The following is a 26,673-nucleotide window of genomic DNA, read 5'->3' as shown; positions in this document are numbered from 1 at the left end:
TGGTATTTTATAATATAGATGCCAAAAGTAAAGATGCAAATAAAAGTAGATCGAAAGCTTATATGATAAAAGATAGACCCGGGGGCCATAGGTTTCACTAGAGGCTTCTCTCAAGATAGCATAAGTATTACGGTGGGTGAAAAAATTACTGTCGAGCAATTAATAGAAAAGCGAATAATTATGAGATTATCTAGGCATGATCATGTATATAGGCATCACGTCCATGACAAGTAGACCGACTCCTGCCTGCATCTACTACTATTACTCCACACATCGACCGCTATCCAGCATGCATCTAGAGTATTAAGTTCATAAGAACAGAGTAACACATTAAGAAAGATGACATGATGTAGAGGGATAAACTCAAGCAATATGATATAAACCCCATCTTTTTATCCTTGATGGCAACAATACAATACGTGCCTTGCAACCCTTTCTGTCACTGGGTAAGGACACCGCAAGATTGAACCCAAAGCTAAGCACTTCTCCCATGGCAAGAAAGATCAATCTAGTAGGCCAAACCAAACAGATAATTCGAAGAGACTTACAAAGATAACTCAATCATACATAAAAGAATTTAGAGAATATTAAGATATTTCTCATAGATAAACTTGGTCATAAACCCACAATTCATCGGATCTCAGCAAACACACCACAAAAAGAGTTTACATCGAATAGATCTCCACAAGAGAGGGGAAGAACATTGTATTGAGATCCAAAAAGAGAGAAGAAACAATCTAGCTAATAACTATGGACCCGAAGGTCTGTGGTAAACTACTCACAACTCATCGGAAGGGCTATGGTGTTGATGTAGAAGCCCTCCAGGGTCGATTCCCCCTCCGGCGGAGCACCGACAAAGGCTCCAAGATGGGATCTCGCGGATACAGAAGGTTACGGCAGTGGAAATTGTGTTTTTGTGGCTCCCTGGATGTTTTCGGGGTACGTAGGTATATCTAGGAGGAAGAAGTACCTCGGTGGCCGCTCGAGGGGCCCAAGAGACAGGGGCGCGCCCAGGAGGGGTGGGCGCGCCCTCCTATCTCCCTGCCACCTCGATTGCTTCTCGACTTGCACTCCAAGTCCTCTGGATCACGTTCGTTCCAAAAATCAAGCTCCCGAAGGTTTCATTCCGTTTGGACTCCGTTTGATATTCCTTTTCTTCGAAATACTGAAATAGGCAAAAAATAGCAATACGGGTTGGGCCTCCGGTTAGTAGGTTAGTCCCAAAAATGATATAAATGTGTAAAATAAAGCCCATAAACATCCAAAAGGGGTAATATAATAGCTTGGAACAATAAAAAATTATAGATACGTTGGAGACGTATCAAGCATCCCCAAGCTTAATTCTTGCTCGTCCTCGAGTAGGTAAATGATAAAAACAGAATTTTTGATGTGGAATGCTATCTAGCATAATTCTCAATGTAATTTTCTTTATTGTTGCATGAATGTTCAGATCCAAATGATTCAAGATAAAAGCTTATAAAACATAAAAATAATAATACTTCGAAGCATACTAACAAATAATCATGTCCTATCAAAATAACATAGCCAAAGAAAGCTTATCCCTACAAAATCATATAGTTAGGCCATGCTTCATTTTCATTACACAAAATACTCCCATCATGTACAAGCCCGATGACGAGCCGAGCAATTGGTTCATACTTTTTAACGCGCTTCAGCTTTTTTCAACTCTTACGCAATACATGAGCGCAAACCATGGACATATCACTATGGTGGTATATGGTGGTGGTTGTAAGGACAAAAGGGAGAAGATAGTCTCACATCAACTAGGCATATCAACAGGCTATGGAGATGCCCACTAATAGATATCAATGTGAGTGAGTAGGGATTGCCATGCAACGGATGCACTAGAGCTATAAATGCATGAAAGCTCAACAAAAGAAACTAAGTGGGTGTGCATCCAATTTGCTCTCACGAAGACCTAGGGCATTTTGAGGAAGCCCATCGTTGGAATATACAAGCCAAGTTCTATAATGAAAAATTCCCACTAGTATATGAAAGTGACAACATAGGAGACTCTCTATCATGAAGATCATGGTGCTATTTTGAAGCAGAAGTGTGGAAAAGAGATAGTAGCAATTGTCCCTTCTCTCTTTTTCTCTCATTTTATATATTTTTTCTTTTCTCTTTTTTTCTTTTTTTTCTTTGGCCTTTCTCTCTTTTTTTCTTTGTAAAGTCCGAAGTCTCATCCCGACTTGTGCGGGAATCATAGTCTTAATCATCCTTTCCTCACTGGGAAAATGCTCTAATAATGAATATCATCACACTTTTATTGATTTACAACTCAAGAATTACAACTCAAAGCTAGAACAAGATATGACTCTATATGAATGCCTCCGGCGGTGTACCGGGATATGCAATGAATCAAGAGCGACATGTATGAAAATTATGAAGGTGTCTTTGCCACAAATACAATGTCAACTACATGATCATGCAAAAGAGCAATATGACAATGATGGAGCGTGTAATAATAAACGGAACGGTGGAAAGTTGCATGGCAATATATCTCGGAATGGCTATGGAAATACCATAATAGGTAGGTATGGTGGCTGTTTTGAGGAAGGTAAATAATGGGTTCATGCTACCGGCGAAAGTTGCACGGTATAATAGAGGCTAGCTAAATGGAAGGATGAGTGTGCGTATATCCATGGACTCACATTAGTCATAAAGAACTCATATACTTATTGCAAAAGTCTACTTAGCCCTCAAAGCAAAGTACTACTACGCATGCCCCTAGAGGGATAGATTGGTAGGAAAAGACCATCGCTCGTCCCCGACTGCCACTCATAAGGAAGACAATCAAAAGAGAACCTCATGCAACAAATTTGTCACACAACTTTTACCATACGTGCATGCTACGGGACTTGCCAACTTCAACACAAGTATTTCTCAATTTCATAATTACCCACTATCATGACTCTAACATTACTACCTTTATATCTCAAAACAATTATCAAGCACCAAATTGATCCTATTGTTTAATGCACTTTCTATGATAGTTTTTATTATACCAACTTGGATGCTCATCATTCTAGGACCAAATTCATAACCATAGAAAATACCATGTTGTTCTAAGAGACTCTGAAAATAATATAAGTGAAGCATGAGAGATAAAAAATTCTTCAAAATTAATCCACCGCCGTGCTCTAAAAGATATAAGTGAAGCACTAGAGCAAAAACTATCTAGCTCAAAAGATATAAGTGAAGCACATAGCATATTCTAATAAATTCTAATCAAGTGGGCTTCTCCCAAAAGGTGTGTACAGCAAGGATGATTGTGGTAAACTAAAAATCAAAGACTAATATAATACATGACGCTCCAAGCAAAACACATATCATGTGGCGAATAAAAATATAGCTCCAAGTAAAGTTACCAATGAACGAAGACGAAAGAGGGGATGCCTTCCGGGGGCATCCCCAAGCTTAGGCTTTTGGCTATTCTTGAATATATTGGGGTGCCTTTGTCATTCCCAAGCTTAGGCTTTTGCCACTCTTTATTCCATAGTCCATCAAAGCTTTACCCAAAACTTGAAAACTTCACAACACAAAACTCAACAGGAAATCTCATAAGCTCCGTTAGTGAAAGAAAGAAAAACCACCACATAAGGTACTGCAATGAACTCATTCTTTATTTATATTGGTGTTAAACCTACTGTATTCCAAGTTCTCTATGGTTCATACCCTTACATACTAGCCATAGATGCATCAAAATAAGCAAACAACACACAAAAGGCAGAATCTGTCAAAAATAGAACAGTCTGTAGCAATCTGTAACTTTCGGTTACTTATGGAAGTCCAAAAATCATACAAAAATAGGGAGTACTAAAACATTTGTTTATTGATCATCATAAAAAGGAATCAATGCAAAATCACGTTTCTATGATTTATTGAATTTTTTCTCGTGAGCGCAAAGTTTCTGTTTTTCAGCAGAATCAAATCAACTCATATCATAGGTTATCCTATAGGTTCTACTTGGCACAAACACTAATTAAAACATGAAAACACATCTAAACAGATAGTAGATGCAAAATTTATTATTAAACAGGAACAAAAACAAAGAACACAAATAAAATTGGGTTGCCTCCCAACTAGCACTATCGTTTAACGCCCCTAGCTAGGCATAAAAGCGAAGATAGATCTAAGTAGTGCCGTAATAATAAGATAGATCACGAAACTCATCTCATATTCTCTATGTTCAGCAGCAATTTCTCTTTGAGGCAAGCAAAAGTAATCAAAATGGCTAAATTTAATGGGACAAAAGTCCCCAAGATCAATCTCAGGAGGTATGGGTTCCTCCTTTGGCCCTTCATATTGCACAACTAATTCATCATTATAAGCTTTCTTTTGGAAGAACTTCATGAGCCTATACTCAAGAGAGTAACCTAGGCCATTGTTTTGAAGAGCAAAATCATTATTAAGTTCGGAAATTCTATCAACTAGGACATTGGTAGGAACCTTTTTTCTAAGGTTTTCGTTAAAAGCAACATAGTCCAAAGATTGAAAACGCCTAATTTCCTCTTGATCAAAGAGGACCACTTCTATGGGAGGACGACCGGCGTCCACCCTATAGTGCACAAATATTTCTTTGGCCTCTTTTATTATAAATCTAAACTCATGTGCCAAAAAGATAGTAGCGGCGCGCTTAACAGAAGAATGCTCAATATTAGAAAATTCAAGAAAAATTCTTTGTATGCAAGGATGCAGATGCATAAATTGTTTTTCAAGCTCAACTACAAGCATGGCAATAGCATCCGCAAGACTACTACTTTTATGAAGAATAGAACCGCCCATAGAAGGTAAAGCACTGACACAAGTAAAGAAGTCTTGAATAACCCCTTTTCCAATAATATTACCACTACCGATTAAAAACCTTTTAGTATGCAAGATAGGGGGTTCTTAAAAAGGAACATCAGAATTCTCCATATTATCATTATCGTCCATATTGACGAGAATCTCCCCAATTTCAGACATACGGCAGACAAAAGCAAGGAAGAAGAAGAGGGCAAGCGAAAGAGAGGGGAAGAAAAAGGCAAGCGGAAAAGAGAGGAGATTGGGAAAGAGAGAGGCGAATAAAACGGTAAGGGTGAAGTGGGGTAGAGGAAAACGAGAGGCAAATGGCAAATAATGCAAATGCGAGGGAGATGAGTTTGTGATGGGTACTTGGTATGTCTTGACTTGAGCGAAGACCTCCCCGGCAACGGCGCCAAAAATCCTTCTTGCTACGTCTTGAGCTTGCGTTAGTTTTCCTTGAAGAGGAAAGGGTGATGCAGCAATAGTAGCATAAGTATTTCCCTCAGTTTTTGAGAACCAAGGTATCAATCCAGTAGGAGGCTCCTCACAAGTCCCATGAACCTACACAAACAAACAAAGAACTCGCAACCAACGCGATAAAGGGGTTGTCAATCCCTTCACGGCCACTTGCGAAAGTGAGATCTGATAGAGATAATATGATAAGATAAATATATTTTTGGTATTTTATAATATAGATGCAAAAAGTAAAGATGCAAATAAAAGTAGATTGAAAGCTTATATGATAAAAGATAGACCCGGTGGCTATAGGTTTCACTAGTGGCTTCTCTCAAGATAGCATAAGTATTATGGTGGGTGAACAAATTACTGTCGAGCAATTGATAGAAAAGCGAATAATTATGAGATTATCTAGGCATGATCATGTATATAGGCATCACGTCCGTAACAAGTAGACCGACTCCTGCCTGCATCTACTACTATTACTCCACACATCGACCGCTATCCAGCATGCATCTAGAGTATTAAGTTCATAGGAACAGAGTAACGCATTAAGAAAGATGACATGATGTAGAGGGATAAACTCAAGCAATATGATATAAACCCCATCTTTTTATCCTCGATGGCATCAATACAATACGTGCCTTGCAACCCTTTCTGTCATTGGGTAAGGACACCGCAAGATTGAAACCAAAGCTAAGCACTTCTCCCATGGCAAGAAAGATCAATCTAGTAGGCCAAACCAAACTGATAATTCTAAGAGACTTGCAAAGATAACTCAATCATACATAAAAGAATTCAGAGAAGATTCAGATATTTCTCATAGATAAACTTGGTCATAAACCCACAATTCATCGGATCTCGACAAACACACAGCAAAAAGAGTTTACATCGAATAGATCTCCACAAGAGAGGGGGAGAACATTGTATTGAGATCCAAAAAGAGAGAAGAAGCCATCTAGCTAATAACTATGGACCCGAAGGTCTGTGGTAAACTACTCACAACTCATCGGAAGGGCTATGGTGTTGATGTAGAAGCCCTTCGTGGTCGATTCCCCCTTCGGCGGAGCGCCGGCGAAGGCTCCAAGATGGGATCTCGTGGATACAGAAGGTTACGGTGGTGGAAATTGTGTTTTGTGGCTCCCTGGATGTTTTCGGGGTATGTAGGTATATATAGGAGGAAGAAGTATGTCAGTGGCCGCTCGAGGGGCCCAGGAGACAGGGGGCACGCCCAGGAGAGGTGGGCGCGCCCTCCTATCTCTTGGCCGCCTCGATTGCTTCTTGACTTGAACTCCAAGTCCTATGGATCACGTTCATTCCAAAAATTATGCTCCCGAAGGTTTCATTCTGTTTGGACTCCGTTTGATATTCCTTTTCTTCAAAATACTAAAATAGGCAAAAAACAGCAATGCGGGCTGGGCCACCGGTTAGTAGGTTAGTCCCAAAAATGATATAAATGTGTAAAATAAAGCCCATAAACATCCAAAAGGGGTAATATAATAGCATGGAACAATCAAAAATTATAGATACGTTGGAGATGTATCACCTGTCGGCTTCCTCCGTGGCCTCCTGGGAGGAGCTGCGCGACCTCTTCCTCGCCCACTACGCGGCGCCGGCGCCCCCGGTTGTCGCAGCTCTCCTGGGCGGTTCGCAGGCGCCACCCTCGGATTGCCACACCAAGCCATTCTTTCGCCAGATCACGCCGTCCTCGCATGGTGAGGATCTCCCCCGGGCTGGGTGGCGCCCAAGGCCGACCTGACCTTCAGCACGGAAGACCACCCCGTCAACACCGCCTGTTTGGGGGCGCTCCCAATGCTCTGCATGCCCACCATCTGCCAGGTGGACGTCACCAAGACCCTCATTGATGGCGGTGCCGGCCTCAACATGCTCTCGGTGGAGGACTTCAGCCTCCTCCATGTACCACTGGAGAGGCTCCGACCCAGCAGGCCCTTCTCGGGCGTTGAGGGCGGTTCTTCTAGTCCCCTGGGGTAGATCCGCCTTCCTGTGACCTTCGGCACCCACGACTACTACCGCACGGAGCTGATCGACTTTGACGTTGCTCACATCGGCCTCCCATACAACGCCATCCTCGGGTACCCTGTCCTGGCTCAGTTCATGACGGCAACCCATCCAGCCTACAACCTCATGAAGATGCCCGGGAGCGGTGGCGTCCTCACTATAGCTGGAGATACCAAGGAGGCTCTGCTGGCGCTCAAGCTGGCCTTCAAGACTGCCGCGACGGTGCAGCCCGCCGACGCGGATGCCTCCGAGGCCAAGGAAGTTGCACCGACAAAAAAGAAGTAGTTGTTCACTCAGGATAAGGCGGAGACCAAGCAGGAGCTGGTCGAGGAAAACCGGTCCTCAGGAGCCACCTTCACCATAGGTGCCGGCCTCGACCCAGATCAAGAGAAGGCGCTGGTGAAATTCTTGCGCGCAAACAAGGAGGTGTTCGCATGGGAGCGCAAGCAGCTAGTGGGGGTTCCAAGGGAGGTGATTGAGCATCACCTGAATGTGTGCCCCAATGTGCGCCCTGTGAAGCAAAAGGCGAGGCGGCAGTCCACGGAGAAGTAGGCCCTCATCATCCAGGAAACCCGCTAGCTGGAGGCGGCAGGAGTCATTCACGAGGTTCGCTACCCCGAGTGGCTGGAAAATCCTGTTGTTGTGCCGAAAAAAGGAGGGAAGGAGCGCATGTGCGTCGACTTCACCAACGTCAACAAGGCCTGCCCACAAGATCCATTCTGACTTCCCCGCATCGACCAGCTCGTCGACTCCACTGCCGAGTGCGACCTGCTTTGTTTCCTGGATGCTTTTTTGGGTTATCACCAAATCAAAATGGTTGTGGAAGACGTAGAGAAGACAGCCTTCCTGACCCCGTGTGGGGTATACTGCTACACTTGCATTCCGTTTGGGTTGCGCAACGCGGGCGCAACCTTCCAACGGCTGATGCACATCGCATTGGGCCAGCAGCTCGGGAAGAACGCCGAGGCTTACGTTGACGACATTATGGTAAAGTCCCGGGAAGCAAGGACCTTAATCCAGGACTTGGAGGAAACCTTTGCGAGCCTTCGCCAAGTAGACCTATGACTCAACCCAGAGAAATGCGTGTTCGGTGTCCCCTCGAGCAAGCTGCTGGGTTTCCTCGTGTCCCACAGGGCGATCGAGGCCAACTCGGAGAAGATCAAGGCGATCGAAGACATGAGTCCACCATAGACCCTCACAGAAATACAGAAACTCACCGACCGCATGACTGCATTAGGGCGCTTCATCTCCAAGATGGGGGAGCGCGCCCTACCGTTCTTCATGTTGATGAAGAAAAATGGCCCATTTGAGTGGACGCAAGAGGCCGACCAAGCGTTTCAAGACCTCAAGAGGTACTTAATCAGCCCTCCGGTGATGGTGGCACCGCACCCTCTCGAGCCCCTGGTGATCTACCTTGCCGCCAGTCCCTACTCTGCCAGCGCAACCCTAGTGGCGGTTCGGGAGGAGCGCCAAGTCAAGGCCGCGTCCAGCTCAACTTCAGCCCTAGCTGGGATGACACAAGGCCAGGAGGGCCTCGCGAGGACCACGACGATGGTAGCAGGGGACCAAGCCCAACAGGAAGACACCCCTAGGGCTGAAGAAGCAGCCCCACGCAACTAGGCGCTGGGGGCTCCATTGTCTCAGAAAGCTCCTCAACCTACGGAAGACAGGGGCTACGTCAGCACGCCCACCCTCATCAAGCACCCGGTGTACTTCGTCAGCATGGTGCTACGGGATGCAAGGTCACGGTACCCCATGCCTCAGCAGCTCTTACTCGCGCTCTTGGTGGCCTCGCATAAGCTGCGGCACTACTTCCAAGGTCATCCCATCAAAGTCGTTTCGGCCTACCCATTGGAAAGGGTGCTGTCGGATTTCGGGTTCCGGCAGACCCTCTAGGTTCGAACACTGGGGTGCACGCTAGGATCTAAGATATGAAAGGAACAACACAAGAGACACAGGGTTTATACTAGTTCAGGCCACCATTGTGGTGTAATACCCTACTCTAGTTTGTGGTGTGGTGGATTGCCTCTTGGGCTGATGATGAACAATACAAGGGAGAACAGCCTCGCGAGGGTCTGTTCTTGGCTGGTGTGATGAACTGCTAGGGGGAGTTCAGTCGCTCTTTCTACTGGTTTTCAGATACCTCTACCTTGTGGGTGGCTAGTCCTATTTATAGGCAAAGGCCCTGGGCCTTTTCCCAAATATTGAGCGGGAAGGGCGCCAACAATTGGCCATTTTGAAGGGGAACATCTAGTACACTTATCCTGACTAAAGTTGGTCCTCGCCTGTCAAAGGCTCTGGTGGTGACGCCGGCTTGGGCTCCACAATGACTTCCTTCCTGCCGTTGCGGCGGTCTTGGTCTTGTTGCACCGAAACGGAGGCCTTTGCTTGATGCTCTCGCTCGCGCTTGCTCCCTTTGCACCAAAGAGGAAAGGAGGACAATACGCGGGCTGGCGCCCGCCTGGCGCCCTTGGTCGTCATGGCTTGCGTCATGGGCACCTCGTGAGGTACCCCGCCTTGATCTCTCTGCCTCCTCGCGAGCTAGCCTGATGAGGCCGTGCCTGAGGAAGCTCCCTGTCATCCACCCCACGAGGCTCGGCCCCTCGCGAGGGTCTTGAGCTCATGCCGATGAAGATGGGCCGTGCTGGGCCGCCCCTTGAGCCACGCCGTAGGCTGCCGGCAGGCAAGTCTGGGGACCCCCGTTCCCAGAACCCTGACAGTAGCCCCCGGGCCAAAGGCGCGCCCGGACTTGGCTGAGCAGAGAAGCGAAGGGGCGAGTGCGAAGCGCCGCGGGCCCTAACAGCCTGCGGCCTTGGGCGCTGCGTGGCGGTTGATTGGACGTGGGCGGCCCTGTTCCCCCATGCCTCCTTATTTTGCGCCCAGCTAGGCGGACCCGTGGTTGCACACAGTCGTTCCTCTTTTCGCTGCTCGACCGTCCCCTGCTCTTCCTCCTCTCGAGCTCCAGTCTCTACTTCCAATCCAATCTCGAATCCTCCCTCTTCCCATTGCCATGGCTCCGACAAAGAAGGGGAAAGGGAAGAACCCTGTGCCTCTGCCTTGCTCGACGTCGTCGGTGGCTCCCACTGTCGATCGGTCGATCATACTCAACCGAGAAGGCTTGGGCAAGGTCAGCTCTGCTATGTCCACTATCTTCAACGAGTGCGGGAGGACGACGGCGTGGCCCGCGTCCCACTTCTCCATCGATAGAATAGTCACCGAGGTCCGGTACTTTGCCGACGCCCTGTGGGCGGGATTGGTTCCCCCCTTTTCCAATTTCTTCAACGCTGTGCTTTCCCATTACCAGATCCATATGATGCATTTGGGTCCTGAATCCATTGCTCTTCTTGCCGTCTTCGCCTTCGTCTGTGAGGAAATGATGGGCATCCCTCCTTCGGTTGCCTTGCTGCGTCACTTCTTCTCTCTGTGCCTCGTCGACCCCACCCAATGCTTGGGGTGCGTGAGCTTCATTGCCGCACCAGAAACAGCAGCCTCAGGGATCGATTTCAGCCTTCCTTTGCCCGCGCCTGGGTTCCGCGAGCGGTGGCTGTACATGGATGTAGGGGTGCCCAGCCCCCTGCTTTCGGAGCCAACATCGCCCGCTGTCCCCAATTCAGACTGGGGCCAGGAGACGCTCACGAGCCCCCGGCTCATCTTCGTCTGGCGTCGCTTTGCGTTCTTGAGGGCGCTCGGCATGACGACGCCCAGGATGGTGAAGGAGTTCCTGCTATGCCGCATTGCTCCTCTCCAGCGCCACTCCCGCCGGATGTGGGCCTTCAGCGGGCGTGAAGATCGCATGAGGCTCCAGGAGGAGGACCTGACGCCTGAAGCACTGAGGAAGGTGCTCTTGGTCTTGACTAGGGACCCTTCCCCCGGCAGCGTCCGGCAAGGGGGGGCTTTGTTGTACCTTTGCTCGAACAGGGGCGACTTTGTGAATCAGATGCCCAGCTTCGACGAATGGGGGCTGCGCCCCGCTGGCCTCACGGGGCCTCGCAAGAACCCAATGGTGGTGACTGCGCTTCCAGTCGCCCACGGCGGTCCTTCCTCGAGTGGCGGAGCAGGGAGGCATGGGCCGCCGGAGGCTGAGAGGGCCCCCGCCTGGGTGACGACGCCAGGCGGCACTCCTGAGAGGGCAGCTCCTGAGGCCCGTACTACTGCGGCTGAAGGCGTTGAGCCGCTGCCCGCGGCGCCCGTGGTTGATGCCCCTGGGCCCCCAGCTACCCTTCTTGGTGCGGCGACCGGCGGCATGCATCAGGATGACGCCCCTGACACTGGGCATCTTGACGCTTCTTCCTCGTCGCAGGCTGACCTCTACGCTCAACTCCTGGGCCGCTTCCGCATGGACTTCGAGGCTCTCCGGAATAGAAGGGAGGCCTTGGGTGACGATTACCCTTGCCGCCTGCTGAAGCGGAGAAAGTATTTCGCCATTAATGAGTAAGCCTTCCCCTTTCCTAGCTCCTGATCCTCCCGTTGCTTTGGCTGATCCTTGCTCTACAGGGCCCTTCCTGCCGAGCTCACGGAGATGGCTGAGGAGCCATCCCCCCAGGCTCCACCCTCTCCACCATCTTCGAGCGCTCCGATCTCATGCAGAGCCCTTGCGGTGAGGCTGGTCAGAGAGGTGAAACATCCTGTGGCGCATCACGGCTCTGCGCACCTTGCGACCCTCCTTCGCGAGCCTTCTCGGGGCATAGCCAGCCTGCCTTGGGCTTCAGGCTGGTCGTGGATGGCGATTGGCTGTGGTCGGCCCTGCGCTCTTCATTTGGGGATGGGCTGGCTCCAGGCCGGGCTTCTGGCGAGGCGTGCCCGGCCATCGCGAGGGCGCCAGCCCCCAGCCCCCTGCCCAGAGGGGGAGTGCTGATTCGTGGCCCCCCGCGCTTACTTGGGGCGGATGACGACGCAGAAGACATGCTCGAGCGCGCCTGGGGGCGTCGCGTTCTTCGCCAAGGGTTTCTCCGGAGGGCGGCTGACGCGGTGAGCCGGCTTGGTGAAGAGCTTGCTGATGAAGACGCGCACCTTGAGGCTGAGGGCCTGCGCCTGGCTGAAGAGAGGCGCAAGCTAAAGGCGGCTGTTGCCCTTGCGCGCCACCAGCGTGACCTCGACAATGAGGAGGCCGAGGCGTTGCTGGCGGCCTCTCGGGAGGCCCATTCCCGGGCGGTCGAGGAGGCCCGAGAGGCTGACCGGCGGCATGAGGCGGCGGAGGAGCAGGCACGGGAACTCCAGGCCCGGTGCCATTCCCTGGAGCAGCAGGTGGAGCTGTGTGAGACGGCCCTTGCATCGATGAAGGTGGCTTCGGTCGACTAGGCAGAGCTCCAGAGGTGTGAGGAGGAACTGACGCTGGAAGGTGCTGAGGGCGCATGCGATCTTGAACGTCTGGAGACGAGGGAGGGCTTGGTGACGCAGGCGGAGGATGACATCGCTGCGCGCGAGGCCCGAGTCCTGGAAGAGGTTGAACGCAGGGTGGCGATGGCCCGCTTGAACCTTGAGCGCGAGTTCGAGGAGAGGCTGGGGTTGATCCGGGTCGAGGCTGAAGGCGGGACCGCCGCCCTGAGGGCCAAGCTGGAGGAAGTGACGCGGCGGGCCGACGCTTCCCGGGCCACCCTCGGCGTGGCGCAGGAGGAGCTGACTACCTCCCGCGCCGAGGCGCTTCTTCTCCGCCAGCGGGTGGACGAGGCTGAGGCCGTTGCGCAGCAGAACAAGGACGAGATACGCCAGCAGCGGATCCTGGAGCACGAGCACGGCCCCATGCTCACCATGCTTCGGGAGAGAGCCAACACAGCCTTGGGTAACATCTGCGATGCGGCTGTTGGCGGGCCCCACGCAGTCAACTATGCCGGCAATCTTCAGTTCTTCACCGACGTGGTGATGCAGCTGGAGGCGCGGTCAGTCAGAGCCAACAGGTTGGTGGAGGAGAGGAGCCGCGCCCTGCTCGGGCGCGCCTTTTCTCGTGTCTTCAGCCACCTTCGGAGCATGGACCCCAACTTCGACGTTGATGCCGCCATCGCCCCAGTACCCCAGGCCATCCGGGGCGACCTGGCGCACTGGGTGGAAGACAACGTGGCTGCCCTTGTTAGGGCCTTCGCTTCTGATAATGACGGCGTGGTCGTGGCTGCTGATGAAGGCGACGTGGTGAACGGCCCTGACGCCGCTGATGGCGACGCGGAGGGCGATGGCGAGGCCAGCGACGCCAGCGATGATTCAGGAGGTGCCCCTGAGGATGCATTGGGGGATTTATCCGACTGACCGCGTGTTGTCCCTGCTTCCTTACCCTGCGCAGATAGAGTTCGGGCCTTGCCCTGAAGGTTGTAAGAGCATTTTGGGATGGGGAGCCCCTCGTGTAAAAACTCGCATTCAGCGTATTAGTTGATGCGATATCACTCGTACGCCTGCGCCAAGCGGCTGACTTTACGACGAGCTGGCTGGCTTGTTTACCTTCGACCCGCATGGGCCTCGAGTTAGCCTGCGGAGGGCTGTGGTGTCTCGAATGTCTCCTGAACGAGCCCATCGAACCTGTAATGAAAACCTCCTGAGAGGGCGCGGCGATGGCAGTCTGGGCTGCACGCAAGCTAGGCCTGACCCGGCTCCCGAGGGGCTCGCGAGGGGATGCAGCTGAGGCAAAGTGGTAACCAGAACGCGAGAGATTGCTCGAACAAGACTAAACACCCCTTCCCCAAACACACGCAAATCTTCGAGCTCAAATCCAACTTAAATCCAACGGGGGAAAACGACAGCCAAGGGGAAAAGCAATGAAATCAGAAAAAGGCCGCGTCCGGCACCTAGTCTAGTATTGGGCGTCTTCTCACCAGCGCGGAGCTAAGTGCTGCCAGTGGGCGTGGGAGGGAGCCCCAGGCCCTGAGGCCAGCACCCCTGAGACTCCGGGGCGTGTACAACCCCACTCATTATTACGTGAGAGTGTCACGGGGCGGCGAGCTTCACAGGCACTAGGCCTTCTTCACAGGTACCGGCCTTGCTTCATATCGCCAGACGAGGGCCCCGCCTTGCACCACACTCTAGTGCCACCGATGACGACCGGAAACCAGGACGCCGCCGATGGGGTAGAGCGGTTGCCAGCGGTTCCCCCGACGACCATGGGTCCTCTGCCAGGGGTAGGCCCTGAGGCACCTCCCCAGCAGAGGGCCTACCTCCTGAGGACGCCTTGCTCTGAATGTCGCGGTGGTGATGCCGGATCTCGGCCCCTCTCCTGCAGCCCCCGGAGCCCTCCTCCTGAGGGGTAGGAAGCTGCGGGAGTGGGGCAGCCGCCCGTTGTGGCGACCTATACCTCTTGCGATCCATGGTTAGTGTATGCCTGCTCCTGAGGAATTAGTGGTACCCGATAATCATTGCTTCCAGCATGGCCGACAGGGCCTTCCCGGGGCTCCTGGAAGAGCTCACCTTCTGGTGCCTCGTCCCCCCAGCTTGGGCCGAGGAGCGAGCCTTGTTCGTCCTCATGCGCGCGCCCTTGGTCCATCATGTGGGGCACGTACTCTTCTGGGGCCGCCATCCCGAAGGCCGCGTCGTAGTGCTCCGCGTGCCACGCAGTTTTGCTTGAGGTGCCCGTCTGGGGGTGGTAGCGCGGGCCGTGGGTCGTGGCGAGTCCTTCTTCGCGGGCCAGGGGCGGAGACAGCGCTGCTGCTGGCCCGGTGCTGATGGCCTGGCCGGCGTTGGGGTGGCCTTGGAGTCCGCTTGGGGCTGCGCGGGCGTGCGTGGAGCCTCCGCGTGGGCCACCCAGGACCTGAGGTGGGAGTTGGGTGCAGAAGGGGTGAGCCCCCGAGGCGGCGAAGCCCAGGAGCTCTGCCACCCGCTCTAGCAGCACGTCACAACCGCCTTTGAGCAGCCTGCATTGCAGTAGCTCTTGGGCCACCGTGAGCGCAGCCCTCGAGTTCGCCTGCTCCCGTCGGGTGTACGGCATCGTGGCCGCAGCGTGGTTGGAGGCCCTTGCCGCCGACCGCACCTGCCGCAGCATGAGGGCTGTCGTTGCTTGTCCGTGCCGCCCGCAGCCCGCATCGCCTTGCGGACCGCGAGCTGCCTGGGGCATGGGGTCGCCTGAGGCGAGCGGCTCTGCGTGGGCGGGCTAGGCCGCCCAGGGATCAGGGTTGCCTGCCTGGTCGCCGGACATGATGATGACGATGCGACGGGACGCGAAGCGGCAGAAGGTGGATTTTGGCGCACCCCTACCTGGCGCGCCAAGTGTTGGATTTCGGGTTCTGGCAGACCCTCTAGGTTCGAACACTGGGGTGCGCGCGGAGATCTCGCCCTCTACCTACCTGCACCTCGCCGCCTCGCTAGGATCTAAGCTATGAAAGGAACAACACAAGAGACACAGGGTTTATACTAGTTCGGGCCACCATTGTGGTGTAATACCCTACTCTAGTTTGTGGTGTGGTGGATTGCCTCTTGGGCTGATGATGAATAATACAAGGGAGAACAGCCTCGCGAGGGTCTGTTCTTGGCTGGTGTGATGAACTGCTAGGGGGAGTTCAGTCGCTCTTTCTACTGGTTTTCAGATACCTCTACCTTGTGGGTGGCTAGTCCTATTTATAGGCAAAGGCCCTGGGCCTCTTCCCAAATATTGAGCGGGAAGGGCGCCAACAATTGGCAATTTTGAAGGGGAACATCTAGTACACTTATCTTGACTAAAATTGGTCCTCGCCTATCAAAGGCTCTGATGGTGACGCCGGCTTGGGCTCCACAATGACTTCCTTCCTGCCGTTGCGACGATCTTGGTCTTGTTGCACCGAAATGGATGCCTTTGCTTGATGCTCTCGCCCGCGCTTGCTCCCTTTGCACCAAAGAGGAAAGGAGGACACTGCGCGGGCTGGTGCCCGCCTGGCGCCCTTGGTCGTCATGGCTTGCGTCATGGGCACCTCGTGAGGTACCCCGCCTTGATCTCTCCGCCTCCTCGCGAGCCAGCCTGACGAGGCCATGCCTGAGGAAGCTCCCTAACGTCCACCCTGCGAGGCTCGGCCCCTCGCGAGGGTCTTGAGCTCGTGCTGATGAAGATGGGCTGTGCTGGGCCGCCCCTTGAGCCACGCCGCAGGCCGCAGGCAGGCAAGTCTGGGGACCCCCATTCCTAGAACACCGACAATAGCCCCTGGGCCCAAGGCGCGCCCGGACTTGGCTGAGCAGAGAAGCGAAGGGGCGAGTGCAAAGCACCGCGGGCCCTAACAGCCTGCAGCCTCGGGCGCCGCGTGGCGGTTGATTGGACGTGGGCGGCCCTGTTCCCCCACGCCTCCTTATTTTGCGCCTAGCTAGGTGGACCCGTGGTTGCACACAGTCGTTCCTCTTTTCGCTGCTCGACCATCCCCTGCTCTTCCTCCTCTCGAGCTGCAGTCTCTGCTTCCAATCCAATCTCGAATCCTCCCTCTTCCCGTTGCCATGGCTCCGACGAAGAAGGGGAAAGGGAAGAACCCGGTACCTCCGCCTCGCTCGTCGTCGTCGGCGGCTCCCGCCGTCGATTGGTCGATCATACTCAATCGAGAAGGCTTGGGCAAGGTCAGCTCTGCTCTGGCTACTATCTTCAACGAGTGCAGGAGGACGACGGCCTGGCCCGCGTCCCACTTTTCCATCGATAGAATAGTCACCGAGGTCCGGTACTTTGCCGACGCCCTGTGGGCGGGATTGGTTCCCCCCTTTTCCAATTTCTTCAACGCTGTGCTTTCCCATTACCAGATCCATATGATGCATTTGGGTCCTGAATCCATTACTCTTCTTGCCGTCTTCGCCTTCATCTGTGAGGCAATGATGGGCATCCCTCCTTCGGTTGACTTTCTGCATCACTTCTTCTCTCTGCGCCTCGTCGACCCCACCCAATGCTCGGGGTGCGTGAGCTTCATTGCCGCACCAGAAACAGCGGCGTTAGGGATCGATTTCAGCCTTCCTTTGCTCGCGCCTGGGTTCCGCGAGCGGTGGCTGTACGTGGATGTAGGGGTGCCCAGCCCCCTGCTTTCGGAGCCAACATCGCCCGCTGTCCCCAATTCAGGCTGGGGCCAAGAGACGCTCACGAGCCCCCGGCTCATCTTCGTCTGGTGTCGCTTCGCGTTCTTGAGGGCGCTCGGCATGACGGCGCCCAGGGTGGTGAAGGAGTACCTGCTATGCCGCATTGCTCCTCTCCAGCGCCACTCCCGCCGGATGTGGGCCTTCAGTGGGCGTGAAGATCACATGAGGCTCCAGGAGGAGGACCTAACGCCCGAAGCGCTGAGGAAGGTGCTCTTGGTCTTGACTGGGGACCCTTCCCCCAGCAGCGTCCGGCAATGTCACATCCCTAGCTTCTGGTGCTGCCTAGTGTTTGCATCATGTTTAAATTTTGAAACTTGAACTGAGGAAATTTGGAAGCCTCAAAAACTTAAATAAAAGAATGGCAAAAACCCTAAAATCTCATTCATTGTTCCAAAATGCTCTTCTTAAATGTTTGGTAATTTTTGGCAAGGGTTCTGGTCCCAACCAAAATATTGAACATTTTTAAGGATTTATTTTTGGGACTTTGAATTTAAATCATTAGCTATTTGAATTTGAATTATATTCATATAATTAGAATATAATTTCAAATACCCCTGAAATATTTTATGAGCTTTTGGAAAAGTCCATCCAGCAAAATAAAAATATTCAGAGGAGTTTTTGGCATTGTTTGAATTTGTTTAAATTCAAAACAATGGCAAAAGATATTAATAAAAGAAAACAGAACAATAAAACAGAGCAGAGAGCACTTACCTAGCGCCAGCAACCGGCCCAGCTACTGTGCTGGCAGCCCACCGGTGCGGCCCAGCCCACCAGGCGTCCCCCCCCTGTCGTCTTCCTCCCCTCGCCCCAAAGCTGCTGCTGTCGCCGTGAGAAAGCGCCCGCGCACGCAGGCTCCACCTCCTGCTTCGCGCTGGAGGCTCAACCTCCTCCCTGTCCCCACGCCTGGAGACGCCTCGACCCCCTCTGTTCTCCCCCCTCTTTCCTGGCTCTTCCCCTCGCTTGGCCGCAGCCATGGCCGAACGCCACCATCGCCACCGACGCCGTTCGCCGCGACCACAGCCACCGCCTAGCCTTCCCAACTGTCCAGGAGCTCCACCTCCGTCGTCTACGCCTCCTCAAGGACACACGCGCCGCCGGACGCCCCCGAACGCCCACACCGCCGCCTTCTTCAACCTTCGGCCCCGTCAATCGCCGTCGTCGATTCGCCCCCGACAAGACATCTTCGAGCCCACTAACCCTCCCAACGGACTCGCGGTGAGCCCCTGAGTCGTTTCCCCCTTCTTCCCTGGTCGCTTTTGACCTCTAGGCCATAGCCCCGTCGTGGCTGAGAGCTCCATGCCGCCGCCGCGTAGCTCGTCGTCGTTTGAGCTAGCATCTGTCATGGCCGAGCACATATTTGTGCTCCTCGCATCGTCAGGAGTCTGCTGAGACCCTCCACTAGTTTCCCCGTGCACTGGAGCTCCATTCTCGTTGAGGTCCGGAACTCCGGCGCCGCCGCGAGCTCGTTTTCGGTGAGCTCCGGCCACCACAGCCGCTACCGCTCGCCCAGCTGGATGCGGCGCACCTTTAGCTACCCATAGGAGCAAACCACGCGTCGAATGGTGCTCCATAGCGAGCACACGGTGCATCTCCGCCGTCGGCCATGGTCGTCACCGGCGACACTCCGGCGAGCTGACGTGGCACCGCCATTAGTGGCTAATGACGCCACTAACTACACCCGTAGCTCACTGACACATGGGCCCCGCGCCCTAATTATTCCTAGTTTAGTTTCTGTTTAGATTAGTTATTAACCCAGCTGGTCCCACACGTCAGTTTGACTTGCTGACGTGGCCTTTGACCGGCCCCACACGTCAGTGACTCATGCCAGCGGTGTGTCACTGACCAGTGGACCCCCTGGTCAGGTTTGACCCGAGGCTGCCCTGTTGACTCTGCTGAGGTCAGCATGACGCCATGCTGACGCAATATTCCTTTTCTGGAATTTAGTTTATTTTATAAATAATCAGGAATTCCAGAAAATAGCTAAAACTTCAATAAATCATAGAAATTCAACCGTAACTCCAAATTAAATAAATTATATATGAAAAATTATCAGAAAAATTCAAGGAATCCATCTGTACCATTTTCATGCATGTTTGAACAATGTTTGTCCTCTGTTTTGGACAAAACAAATAAAGGGCATTTAAATAATCATATATGGAGTTGGAATTTGAATCATGTATTCAAACCAACTTCATTTAAATCATAGCTAGGTGCATTAGCCCAAAACACATTCATATTGCCATGTCACACTCATGCATCATATTGTTGCATTGCATTGATTGTGTTCTTTCTCTGTTGCCGGTAATTGTTCCCCTCAGTAGACGTGGTTCCGACGATGAGATCGATGACACCGATGAAGAGCTATATTATCTTCAGAAGTGCCAGGCAAGCAAAATCCCCTTGTTCATTCCGATACAATCCCACTCTCTCGCTCCTGCTCTCTTTTACTGCATTAGGACAACACCGATTCAACTGTTACATGCTGCGGTAATTGAACCCCTTTATCCTCTGCATGACCTGTCATTGCCACAGTAAATAGATGAAACCCACTAGCATGAGTAGGAGTTGTTTGAGCCCTGTTGTGCCTACTCATTCATGCTTGTTTGTCATGCCTGCTACTGCTTAGAGTTGAGTCAGGTCTGATTCATCGGGGATGAATCAGAGGCGTGTGAACATGTCCTACTGTGTGTGAGCTAAGTGTGTGAACACGATTTGGTAAAGGTAGCGGTGAGAGGCCATGTAGGAGTACATGGTGGGTTGTCTCATTGCAGCCGTCCTCAGGAACTGAGTTATGTGTTTGTGATCCATGACCAGCTACTACCACGCATTGGAATGCTTAAGTGCCCCTCTCGACTTATTAATCAACTTGATCTCTGTCCAGGAGTTGCAATTAGTTTCTGGTGTTTGTAGGTAGTGTTAGTAGTCTACCAAGTTGCACCCGGTACAGGTGGGCTTGGGACAGACTAGGCACAGTGGCACGGTGTACCAAGTGGCACCTGGATGGTGGGCTTGGGAACCCTGCTCACATCGTTTGGGGCCGTGAGCGACACCCCGGCCGGATCTCCTTGCGGATGGAACCCGAATAGGCGATAAACCTGGACGAGAGACTTGTTTGGTTAGTCAGGTCGTGGCCGACTCCCTCGCCCGGCTTCCGCTTGAAGGTTGCCGAGGTACATGACGTGTACAGGGCGATAAGTGGCGGGAGCGTGTGTGAAGAAGTACACCCCTGCAGGGTTATCATTATCTATTCAAATAGCCGGATTCCTCGGATATGGAAACTTGGACCCCTTGCATAGTTCATAGACAAGTGAAAGTGGATACTCTAAAATACGCAAGATAAGCGTGAGTGCTATGGATGGTGTTCTCGTAGGGAGACGGGAGCGGATCCATAGTGGTGTATTGATATGGTGAATATGTGGACTCGTGTGCGCCACCTCAAAAGAGTTACTTGCAGTCGTATTTCAGGATAGCCACCGAGTCAAAGCTGGCTTGCTGCAGTTAAACCCCACCATCCCTTTGTTGATAATGATGCATATGTAGAAAGATCTGATGTAAGTCTTGCTGGGTACATTTGTACTCATGTTTGCCTATTTTATGTTTTTGCAGAGAGACTTCAGTCTCACTAGTAGTTCCACGTGGACTTCGACGTTTAGCTTGTTGCCTCAGCTACGATCTTGTGCCCTCGGTAGGATCTGGTAGATAGTCAGGCTTCTCAGCCTTTTTCATTTATAGATGTCTGTACTCAGACATGATAGCTTCCGCTTGTGCTTTGATTTGTATGCTCTGAATGTTGGGTCATGAGACCCCTGTTTGTAATATCTCGCTCCTCGGAGCCTAATGAATACTTACTTGTGTCGTAGAGTCATGTTGTGATGCCTTGTTGTATTTGCACATATCGAGCATATTGTGTGTATGATTGAAATGCTTGGTATGTGTGGGATCTGACTATCTAGTTGTTTATCTTTAGTAGCCTCTCTTACCGGGAAATGTCTCCTAGTGTTTCCACTGAGCCATGGTAGCTTGCTACTGCTCCGAAACACTTAGGCTGGCCGGCATGTGTCCTTCTTCGTTCATGTGTCTGTCCCTTCGGGGAAATGTCACGCATTGAGTACCGGAGCCCTGTTAGCCCGCTACAGCCCGGTTTACCGGAGTCCTGCTAGCCCAGTGCTACAGCCCGGACCCACTTGCTGATGACCAACACGTTCGATGCTGGGTCATGGATGCCTGTCCCTGTAAGTCTGTGCCACTTTGGGTTTACGACTAGTCATGTCAGCCCGGGCTCCTTATCATATGGATGCTAGCGACACTATCATATACGTGTGCCAAAAGGCGCAAACGGTCCCGAGCAAAGGTAAGGCGACACCCGTGGGAATACCATGCGTGAGGCCGCAAAGTGATATGAGGTGTTACATGCTAGATCGATGTGGCATTGAGTCGGGGTCCTGACAGGCAAGGGGGGGCTTTGCTGTACCTTTGCTCGAACGAGGGCGACATTGTGAATCAGATGCCTGGCTTCGACGAATGGGGGCTGTGCCCCGCTGGCCTCGTGGGGCCTCGCGAGAATCCAGTGGTGGTGACTGCCCTTCCAGTCGCCCATGGCGGTCCTTCCTCGAGTGGCGGAGCAGGGAGGCATGGGCTGCCGGAGGCTGAGGGGGCCCCCGCCGGGGTGACGACGGTAGGCGGCACTCCTGAGAGGGCAGCTCTTGAGGCCCGTACTGCTGCGGCTGAAGGCGTTGAGCCGCTGCCTGCGGCGCCCGTGGTTGAGGCCCCTGGGGCCCCAGCTACCCTTCTTGGTGAGGCGACCGGCAGCGTGCATCAGGACGATACCCCTGACGCTGGACATCTTGACGCTTCTTCCTTGTCGCAGGCTGACCTCTGCGCTCAACTCCTGGGCCACTTCCATGTGGACTTCGAGGCTCTCCGAAAGAGAAGGGAGGCCTTGGGTAACGATTACCCTTGCCGCCTGCTGAAGCGCAGGAAGTATTTCTCCATTGATGAGTAAGCCTTCCCCTTTCCTAGCTCCTGATCCTCCCGTTGCTTTGACTGATCCTTGCTCTGCAGGGCCCTTCGTGCCGAGCTCACGGAGATGGCTGAGGAGCCATCCCCCCAGGCTCCGCCCTCTCCATCGTCTTCGAGCGCTCCGAGCTCAAGCAGAGCCCTTGCGGTGAGGCCGGTCAGAGAGGTGAGCCATCCTATGGTGCATCGCGGCTCTGCGCGCCTCGCGACCCTCCTTTGCGAGCCTTCTCGGGGCAGAGCCTGCCTGCCTTGGGCTTCACGTCTGGTCGTGGATGGCGATTGGCTGAGGTTGGCCCTGCGCTCTTCATTTGGGGATGGGCTGGCTCCAGGCCGGGCTTCTGGCGAGGCGCGCCCGGCCATCGCGGGGTCGCCAGCCCCCAGCCCCCTGCCCAGAGGGGAGTGCTGATTCATGGCCCCCCGCGCTTACTTGGGGCGGATGACGACCCAGAAGACGTGCTCGAGCGCGCACGGGGGCGTCGCGTTCTTCGCCAAGGGTTTCTCCGGAGGGCGGCTGACGCGATGAGCCGGCTTGGTGAAGAGCTTGCTGATGAAGACGCGCACCTTGAGGCTAAGGGCCTGCGCCTGGCTGATGGGAGGCGCAAGCTAAAGGCGGTTGTTGCCCTTGTGCGCCACTAGCGTGACCGCGACAATGAGGAGGCCGAGGCATCGCTGGCTGCCTCTCGGGAGGCCCGTTCCCGGGCCGTCGAGGAGGCCCGAGAGGCTGACCGGCGGCACGAGGCGGCATAGGAGTGGGCACGGGAACTCCAGGCCCGGTGCCATTCCCTGGAGCAGCAGGTGGAGCTGCGTGAGACGGCCCTTGCATCGATGATGGTGGCTTCGGTCGACCAGGCAGAGCTCCGGAGGCGTGAGGAGGCACTGACGCTGGAAGCTGTCGAGCGCGCACGCGATCTTGAACGTCTGGAGACGAGGGAGCGCTTGGTGACGCAGGCGGAGGATTACGTCGCTGTGCGCGAGGCCCGAGTCCGGGAAGAGGTTGAACGCAGGGTGGCGACAGCCCGCTTGAACCTTGAGCGCGAGTTCGAGGAGAGGCTGGGGTTGATCCGGGTCGAGGCTGAAGGCAGGACCGCCGCCCTGAGGGCCAAGCTGGAGGAAGTGACGCGGTGGGCCGACGCTTCCCGGGCCGCCCTCGGCATGGCGCAGGAGGAGCTGACTACCTCCCGCGCCGAGGCGCTTCTTCTCCGCCAGCGGGTGGATGAGGCTGAGGCCATTGCGCGGCAGAACAAGGACGAGATACGCCAGCGGTGGATCCTGGAGCACGAGCACGGCCCCATGCTCACCACGCTCCGGGAGAGAGCCAACACAGCCTTGGGTAACATCTGTGATGCGGCCGTTGGCGGGCCCCACGTAGTCAACTATGCTGGCAATCTTCAGTTCTTCACCGACATGGTGACGCAGCTGGAGGCGCGGTCGGTCAGAGCCAACAGTTGGTAGAGGAGAGGAGCCGCGCCCTGCTCGGGCGCGCCTTTTCTCGTGTCTTCAACCACCTGCGGAACATGGACCCCAACTTCGACTTTGACGCCGCCATTGCCCCAGTACCCCAGGCCGTCCGGGGCGACCTGGCGCACTGGGTGGAAGACAACGCGGATGCCCTTATCAGGGCCTTCTCTTATGATAACGACGGCATGGTCGTGGCTACTGATGAAGGCGATGTAGTGAACGGTCCTGACGCTGCTGATGGCGACGCGGAGGGCGATGGCGAGGCCAGCAACGCCAGCGACGATTCAGGAGGTGCCCCTAAGGATGCATTGGGGGATTTATCCGACTAACCGCGTGTTGTCCCTGCTTCCTTACCCTGCGCAGATAGAGTTCGGGCCTTGCCCTGAAGGTTGTAAGAGCATTTTGGGAGGGGGAGCCCCTCGTATAAAAACTCGCATTCAGCATAGTTGTAGATGCGATATCACCCGTACGCCTGCGCCAAGCGGCTGACTTTGCGACGAGCTGGCTGGATTGTTTACCTTCGACCCGCGTGGGCCTCGAGTTAGCCTGAAGAGGGTTGTGGTGTCTCGAACGTCTCCTGAACGAGCCCATCGAACCTGTAATGGAAACCTCCTGAGAGGGCGCGGCGACGACAGTCTGGGATGCACGCAAGCTAGGCCTGACCCGGCTCGCGAGGGGCTCGCGAGGGGAGGCATCTGAGGCAAAGTGGTAACCAGAACGCGAGAGATTGCTCGAACGAAACTAAACACCCCTTCCCCGAACACACGCAAATCTTCGAGCTCAAATCCAACGGGGGAAAACGACAGCCAAGGGGAAAAGCAATGAAAGCAGAAAAAGGCCGCGTCCGGCACCTAGTCTAGTCTTGGACGTCTTCTCATCAGTGCGGAGCTAAGTGCTGCCACTGGGCGTGGGAGGGAGCCCCAGGGCCTGAGGCCGGCAACCCTAAGACTCCGGGACGTGTACAACCCCACTCATTATTACGTGAGAGTGTCACGGGGCGGCGAGCTTCACATGCACTGGGCCTTCTTCACAGGTACCGGCCTTGCTTCATATCGCCAGACGAGGGCCCCGCCTTGCGCCACACTCTAGTGCCACCGATGACGACCGGAAACCAGGACGCCGCCGATGGGGTAGAGCGGTCGCCAGCGGTTAACCCGACGACCACCGGTCCTCTGCCAGGGGTAGGCCCTGAGGCACCTCCCCAGCAGAGGGCCTACCTCCTGAGGACGCCTTGCTCCGAATGCCACGGTGGTGATGCCGGATCTCGGCCCCTCTCCTGCAGCCCCCGGCGCCCTCCTCCTGAGGGGTAGGAAGCTGCGGGAGTGGGGAAGCCGCCCGTTGTGGCGACCTGTACCTCCTACGATCCATGGTTAGCGTATGCCTGCTCCTGAGGAATTAGTGGTACCTGATAATCGTTGCTTCTAGCGTGGCCGACGGGGCCTTCCCGAGGCTCCTGGAAGAGCTCAGCTTCTGGTGCCTCGTCCCCCATCTTGGGCCGAGGAGAAAGCCTTGTTCATCCTCATGCGCGCGCCCTTGGTCGATCATGTGGGGCACGTACTCTTCTGGGGCCGCCATCCCGAAGGCCGCGCCGTAGTGCTCCGCGTGCCACGCAGTTCTGCTTGAGGCGCCCGCCTGGGGGTGGTAGCGCGGCGGACCACCGGGGCCATGGGTCGTGGCGAGTCCTTCTTCACGGGCCAGGGGCGGAGGCAGCGCCGCTGCTGGCCCAATGCTGACGGCCTGGCCGGCGTTGGGGTGGCCTTGGAGCCTGCTTGGGGCTGCGCGGGCGTGCGTGGAGCCTCTGCGCGGACCACCCTGGACCTGAGGTGGGAGTTGGGTGCAGAAGGGGTGAGCCCCCGAGGCGGAGAAGCCCAGGAGCTATGCCACCCGCTCTAGCAGCACGTCGCGACCGCCTTCCAGCAGCCTGCATTGGAGTAGATCTCGGGCCACTGTGAGCGCGGCCCTCGAGTTCGCCTGCCCCTGTCGGGTGTACGACATCGTGGCCGCAGCGTGGTTGGAGGCCCTCGCCGCCGACCGCACCTACCGCGGCGTGAGGGCTGTCGTTGCCTGTCTGCGCCGCCCGCGGCCCGCAGCGCCCTGCGGACCGCGAGCTGCCTGGGGCATGGGGTCGCGCGGGGCGAGCGGCTCTGCGTGGGCGGGCCAGGCCGCCCAGGGATCAGGGTTGCCTGCCTGGTCGCCGGACATGATGATGACGATGCGACGGGACGCGAAGCGGCAGAAGGTGGATTCCGGCGCACCCCTACCTGGCGCGCCAAGTGTCGGATTTCTGGTTCCGGCAGACCCTCTAGGTTTGAACACTGGGGTGCGCGCGGAGATCTTGCCCTCTACCTACCTGCACCTCGTCGCCTCGCTAGGATCTAATCTATGAAAGGAACAACACAAGAGACACAGGGTTTATACTAGTTCGGGCCACCATTGTGGTGTAATACCCTACTCTAGTTTGTGGTGTGGTGGATTGCCTCTTGGGCTGATGATGAACAATACAAGGGAGAACAACCTCGCGAGGGTTTGTTCTTGTCTGGTGTGATGAACTGCTAGGGGGAGTTCAGTCCCTCTTTCTACTGGTTTTCAGATACCTCTACCTTGTGGGTGGCTAGTCCTATTTATAGGCAAAGGCCCTGGGCCTCTTCCCAAATATTGAGCGGGAAGTGCGCCAACAATTGGCCATTTTGAAGGGGAACATCTAGTACACTTATCCTGACTAAAGTTGGTCCTCGCCTGTCAAAGGCTCTGGTGGTGACACCGGCTTGGGCTCCACAATGACTTCCTTCCTTCCGTTGCGACGGTCTTGGTCTTGTTGCACCAAAACGGATGCCTTTGCTTGATGCTCTCGCCCGCGCTTGCTCCCTTTGCACCAAAGAGGAAAGGAGGACACTGCGCGGGCTGGCGCCCGCCTGGCGCCCTTGG

This window comes from Triticum dicoccoides, chromosome 5B (genome assembly GCF_002162155.2).
Source record: "Triticum dicoccoides isolate Atlit2015 ecotype Zavitan chromosome 5B, WEW_v2.0, whole genome shotgun sequence".
Taxonomy (NCBI): domain Eukaryota; kingdom Viridiplantae; phylum Streptophyta; class Magnoliopsida; order Poales; family Poaceae; genus Triticum; species Triticum dicoccoides.
Note: the sequence above shows the minus strand (reverse complement) of the source record.